The sequence below is a fragment of the Eucalyptus grandis genome, chromosome 3 (genome assembly GCF_016545825.1).
Source record: "Eucalyptus grandis isolate ANBG69807.140 chromosome 3, ASM1654582v1, whole genome shotgun sequence".
Classification (NCBI taxonomy): domain Eukaryota; kingdom Viridiplantae; phylum Streptophyta; class Magnoliopsida; order Myrtales; family Myrtaceae; genus Eucalyptus; species Eucalyptus grandis.
This window is the reverse complement of record NC_052614.1, coordinates 25,546,826-25,553,821: the sequence shown is the minus strand read 5'-3', so window position 1 is coordinate 25,553,821 and position 6,996 is coordinate 25,546,826. Positions and strand designations below refer to the sequence as shown.

Below are 6,996 nucleotides of genomic sequence, written 5' to 3'. Positions count from 1 at the left end.
AGTCCATAAAATTAATCCAATGTCACCACACTTCAATTCACATCTCCACTTGTCTATAGAACTAACTTAAGCCCCAAAAGCACGACCAAAAGTGGGCCTACTAATCTCTCGAGCAAAATTAGCCATTCCTTGATTAATTTGCTGAAAAACTCTAATTGCATGAAAAATCTTCAAAATAATAGTCAATGATCTTAAAATGGTTTGTGACGCACCAGGGCTTCCAATTTCTGAATTCGCTTTCAATTTCATGGTTAATTTTACTCTGGCACGATATTAGCGCGTCCTGATTTATCGGGTAGCTTTTAGAAATTTTCATGCATTTAACCTGTGGTTGATCAATTCAAGCCACAATGTACATCTTTGACACATTGGCGACTCTCGGTTGTCAGGGTAATCTCAAAATTTCAAATACGGATACAGGGTACCCAATCAATAGAAAAGCCGGCCTAGTGCCGATTGACGAGGATTGTGCAACCTGGTGGAATCACCCACCCTTGATCACATGCCTCTGTCGAGTTGACTTACCTCCGGTCTCTAATCGATTTTTAATTGTGTCGTAATGACCCTTGTAGATTAGCTCGGTCGAAAGGTCGCTTCCTGGTCAAATTCTCGAGTCTGATGCATTAGAATCTCTTAACGGTTTCACCTGATAGACTAGTTTTCACATGGGTGGCCGACTCAAGGAAAAGAACTATATGCGTGCCAATGAAATACCCGTCTCAATTTATTGAAAATAGAATTGGAAAATCGGGATGTCACAATATGCACTTGATCTCCACCTATTGTATGGGGTATCTTCCATGTATTGGTGACAGGTGGGATTCGGCTTTAGTTGAGTTAAACAGCAGACTTAACACATCGAATTATGAATGAATTATAAGTTCTGACATTCAATTTTTAAGTGTCATAATGAAAATAAAACAAAATGTCTTAACTTCTTTGAAGGGACTTAAAAGTTGACTTCATTTTATCAGAATTTCTCCATTTCAAAATTGAGAAATGTCTTCTGCCAGATCTGAATTCTTGGAATTCTCGTTTAATTTTGTCACCAAGGAATAAGATGTAGAGATGGACACTAGATTGATGTATTAGAAACTTGTTGTCTAGTAATGCCATGGTAAAACAAATGTTTTGATGACAACATGAGGACTCGATTAGTTGATAATAAAGATCTTCAAATAAAAAGACTGAGCATGACTTTGAGCACCATGCAGAAGGTGCATAGATACATGAGCAAGTTTTCATATCAAAACAAATACACTTTCAAACAAATTGCACTAAATTTACATGAACATTGCCCCTAATGAGCATCCTAATCCTGCCATATGCTACCAAAGCTACAAACTTCCCTCAATAAAAATCAATCATCACATGCTTGTAGAAATTGAGAACTTTGTTCACAAAATTGATTAAACAAATCAAAGTGGAAAAACCAGAGCTACATAATAGGTATGTGTTCCTCCCATACAAGAATTATGTGAGTTCCTTCCTACTATGTATGGAACGACCATGCATTATCTATGCCTTCTGAGTCGTTCAATTCACTTATCCAAGGATGCTAAAAAGAGTTTGATTTACCCCAGTACAAAAGAATAAATAATTAGAAAAGCACATTTTACTAAACAACATGCTTGGATTAAGATTATCTCAAATAATCCCACATCAGCACATAAACAAAAGTAAATCAAACTTGATGAAGATCACATCTACAGAACATGAAATAAAAAGCCAATGTCAAAAACAATGTCTGGCCAGCAAAGTAAAATTCTTGTAGACTTAATTTCTTCCACAAAATAATCAAACTCGTTTGATAAGCATAACCATAGAACCTAATAACCAAAAGATCAAGTCAAAAGGAAACTGCCACTTAGAAGACAAACAGCAGCTACCAAGAGATTACCTGATTTCAAGACTATATTTGTAGGTCTCCAAAATCTTGTTTCCAGAATGAATCAAGCCAGCTTTCTGGCTTTCACCATCCAACCGTCCGCGTCAAAGAGCACATGTTGAGTCTGAAAGGCATGTATTAATACTTATAGTGTCCCAATTCTCTTCAGAATCTCTATCGAATGATTTAATTAAAGGAAATCATAAGGAAAGAATAAGCAAAGGAAAAGGGTATTAAGACCATACTAGATTCGATACTATCCCCAAGATGAAATATTCATTAAAATTCTGGATTTAGCAATGTAGGATGATATAAATGGAACAGTATTGAAGATGAAAATTTAGATCTCGATGAAAAGCTACACATAAAGAGTGAACTAAAGTAGAGTAAATAAGAAAATGAACTACCGCTAATTTATTTACACAAGCGAAATGATCTCCCTCCCTCCCCTCCTTATATATATATACTATATAAAAATTTGTTCCAACTCAATAAATTATATTACAACACATTTACTTTTGTCATTGGGTAGCCAATGAAACACACAATGATCAGCTGAACATGAATCGCCTCGAAAAGAGAATTTCTGAACGAACACAATCAATCAAAGTACTTTGGCTCCCAAAGATTCGTTGAAAACTTATTTCACTTGTGACTCCATAAAAGCAATAGGAGAAAGGCTAATTCCATTAGCGGTCATTGAACTTGAAAGGATTTTGCTAACAGTTCGCTCAACTTTAGTTTTGATCATCTCATGTCGAGAACCTTTATTTCTTTACAATTTATGCACTTTGACCAAAATCCAGCCAATTTTCAAGCAAAGTATCGATGTGGTATACACATGGTCACGTGGCCACCATGTTAGCAATTAGCTGACATTGGGCGATTGAAATCAAAGTTTAGTGATATGATTGGAAACACCACAGTCCAACATTAATTAAATTTTACACAGGGAGGAAAACGGGGAGAAAGGCCATACTTTATCATATATCCCAGCTTCCAAGCACTGCTGAGCAGCTTCAAGCATAAATTGTTGTCTTGTTTTCACGTCCAGTATAAGTCTTGTCAATTCACCTTCTTCCCCAGAACCTCTTGAACCAAGCAAAAAGTAAATCCCACCATCTCGCAACAACAGCTCCGTGAGGAGTTGTTTCAGCATCAAACTTCTCTGTCTGTTGATCTGCATTTTCCCTTCTAGTCCAAGATAGTCGTCCACCACCGACTATAGCAGCAGCAGCTTGTGCAAATTATTCCAATGCCACTGAAAGATCTCCAAGACGTAAATATGAATACCCATGCTGTCGAATCATGCTAGATGCTTCTGCATAAGCATCCATTACACCAAACTTTGATCCTGCTCCTGTACCTTCCATAAGGACGCCATGGTCGTCAAGCGCGATAGCTATGTGAGTGGCATCAATGTTGTACCCTTCATCTCTTGCTTCTTTAGACAAATAGAGGATAGCGTGTAGGAACTGGATGCTTAGGAGCAGAATATATGGGTATACAAGAGGGTCCTTCCCATTTTTGGTATAGTATGATGCTGCAAACTTATTTAGGTAAGCCTGCAAATCCTCTAAACTATAGGGGACTGAACTCTCACTAAGATAGCAAATGAACCTCCCAGAGGGAACTCCCCAATGACTAACAGTTTAAACCACAAGAAATCTTCTTTGGTGGTGAGAAGTGCTGATAGATCTCTTAGTAGCCTTTCGACAAGCCCCTTCGAGAATCAGATATCATCGCATATAGTAACAACCTTTTTTTTATCATATGTAGCTAAACCCACCCGATCACCCATTCTTAACAACTTTTCACATTCTTCTGAAGCAGTAGCCGCTGTGTTAGCAGAAACCACACCTCCAGTATTTATCCATTCTGTGAGCTGCCAATAACAAATAACCATTAGGGAAGAACAACAATCAGTACATTTAGGCAGTAAACAAATAGAACAAGAGGTGCAAACTGAGGTACACTATGGGATGACAAGGCAACGTCTCTTGCTTCATTGTCATAACAAGTTCTCAAGCAAAAGTATATATGTTGAAACAAGACATGTCTAAAATAAGTCAGCTACAGGCGTAGGAGTTCCGTGCTTATAAAGCAACTACAATCAGCAATATCCCCAAGAAAATAGGACAGCCCAAAAAGACCCTCTTAACATAAAAAACAAAACAAAATACTTCTTATCTTAAATATTTTCCTTCTTGTAATAGTTCATATACCGAAAGACAGGATAGCTGAAACATAAGTCACTGTCATCTCAACCAAAAGACTCTGAATCTTAATAAAACATCAGCAGTTTCTATTTACTGCAGTGCCCTAGTGAAAATGAGGACTTCATCATGAAAGACCAAATTTCTACAAAAAGGAAGCAGCCATAACCTGCTGCCACATAGTGTCAACAAGTGGCTGCCTTCAAGCATCACCAACATCAAAGTCGAGAGCAGCCTAGAAAGAGCAGGAGGACAAAATAATGAGCTCCAGCTCCTTGAATACTGCCTTGAAATCTGTTAGAGACGAGCTGGACAAGGAGAGCTCCAGCTCCTTGAATACTACTTCAAAAAGGTCAAGTACGATTACTATATGATGCAAGCAAGAGCTACCTCCAAATATGACTGAAGCAGCAATTTAACTTTGAGTTTAAACATAAACAAGAAGCTTCTCCATAGAAGTTTCATGGAACCAAAATGTCAAGAAAGGTAAAAATAATCACTTCATACTTGTGCAGGATGACTTTGTATCATGTTCACACCCACCAGAGCGCATCTCAAGCTTCCTCCGCCATCGATGATCAACACTCTCCCTTCGCCTCTAGCTTCAAGCAGCTCCCGAACCAGGATGTTGTCCTCGAATACCTTGAGAGTGACAACACAACCCAAGAACATTTTGCTCTGGCCATATATCCAGAATATTGGATGCAATGCGAGCAAAAGAAGAAAGAAAGAACGAAGAGGAGGGGCTTACATGCTGAGCCGAGAGAATCGAATAGAGATCAAAGACCAGTGAAGACAAACCGAAATGATGAGGCCTGGTTGTTAAATTATGACTCGAGTTTGAGCGTTGCAAAAACGCGATTCGCTGGTCTCTTGAAGATTTGCAAAAGAGGAAATAAATAAAATAAATGGGTTTCGCTTTTACATGCAGTGGGAAACCTAATCTACGTTGAAGTAAAAAGGGTAGTGGGCCCAAAGTCAAAATCTTGACTTTTGGGCACACACACAAAGCTACGAAAGAAGCTCTGCAGCGTCCCACTTTCCTTAGCCATTGAAGAAGGAAAGTAACGGTGGGGGCCTAGAGTCAAAGTTTGACTCTGGGCGTGCGAGCGAGCGCGCGCACGCACATATATATACATTCTTTTCGTGCGTGCATGGACTGCCGAAACCCTACGAAGCCGCACGTCCACGATCTTTGAAGCCACAAGTCCTTGAAGCCGCGTGAAGCTTTGAAGAGATATGCAAAGCCGTACGTAGAGTGTTTTGTTTTGATCTTGAACGCATACGGTAATTTTGTGCCCTGAGTTTATGTCCAAGTGAATGTTTATTTATAAACATTTTGGGTTTGGGGTTAAATCTAAGTGTTTGAAACATTGTGAGTGATTGTAAACTTCGATTCTCCAATTATAGTGGATTATTTGCTGCTGGCTCTTCTCGTGGATGTTGGTACTGATACTTGGACAGAACCACGTAAATTTCCGGTGTCCTTATTATTTCTCGTTTATTTCTTTGGTGATTTCGCATTGACGTAAATTACAAGATCCTGTCATTTCTGCGTATTATATTCTGACAATCGGTATTAGAACTTGGAATCAGATTTCTTGATTGTGATTTGGAGCTTTTGCTTGTCTGATTATTATTTGAAAATTCTATTATTGCAATTATGTATGAGAGGAAATCTGAAATTGAGAAGTTTAACGGAAGCAACAACTTTGTGTTATGGAGCATCAAGATGCGGGCAAGGCATTGGATGGTGAAGATGAGTTACCTATTATAATGAAAGCCTCTGAGAGAGTAGAGCTAATGGAAAAAGCAAAGAGCACAATCCTATTAAATTTGTCGGAGGAGGTCTTAATAGAGGTTGCTGAGGAGAAGGATGCCACAACATTATGGGCAAAACTTCAAGTGCTCTATGTGAAGAAAGGTTTGAACAATCGCTTGTACATGTTGAAGAAAATGTTTCAATTTAGATATACTGAAAGTACGTCTATCAGAACCCACTTAGATGAATTTAATAAACTCATGATGGATCTGAAGAACGTCGGTAAGATACTTAATGATGAAAAATATGGCATGATGTTGTTAGCCTCTTTACTAGAGTCATGAGAGCACTTTACCGATTCATTGTTGCAGGGGCGTACAACAATTACCTTAGAAGAGGTAAAGTCCGCCTTATTCTCTAAGGAGTGGCAGAGAAAGTTACGAGATGATGATCTTACGCAAGGAGTAGTGCAAGCACTAACAATTTGGAGTAGAGAACAACATTGATGGCCTAGTAGCAATAGAGGTAAAAGCATATCAAAATCACGCCAAAGAAAGTCCAAGGGACACGTGAAGTGCTTTGAGTGTCACAAGGAGGGGCACATAAGGAGAGATTGTCCAAAACAGAGGAATAAAGTTGATAGGCAGAATGCCACAAGCAGTGTGGCAAATGTTACCGATGGAAGCACTAGTGATGTAGAAGCTATCTTATGTGTAACTACTACTCCGTTAGGAGACGAATGAGTGCTAGATTCGGGAAGTTCTTATCATATGACGCCTCATAAGAATTGGTTTACTACTTACTAGACTGCAGATGGTGGTAGAGTTCTTTTGGGGAATAATGCAGTGTGTAAGGCTATGAGAATATGGATAATTCGGATTCGGATGCACGATGGGGTGGTGCGCACATTGATAGATGTGAGGCATGTACCAGAGCTCAAGAAGAACCTTATTTCTCTAGGGACATTCGATGACATCGGGTGTAGATACACTGCTAAAGGAGGAGTACTGAAAATTTCTCGAGGTGCCATCACAGTGATGAAGGGGAAGAAAGTGAATACTCTCTATCATCTATTGGGAGAGACCATGACTAGAATTGCTGCAGTTTCATCAGGTGAGTCAGACTCTAAC

General features: G+C 39.0%; 1 pseudogene; it reads right to left on the bottom strand.

Moving 5' to 3' along the window:
* Nucleotides 1-1,684: 1,684 nt before the first annotated feature.
* LOC104414432 lies at nt 1,685-4,776 on the bottom strand (annotated as a pseudogene).
* Between the last annotated feature and the right edge of the window lie 2,220 nt (nt 4,777-6,996).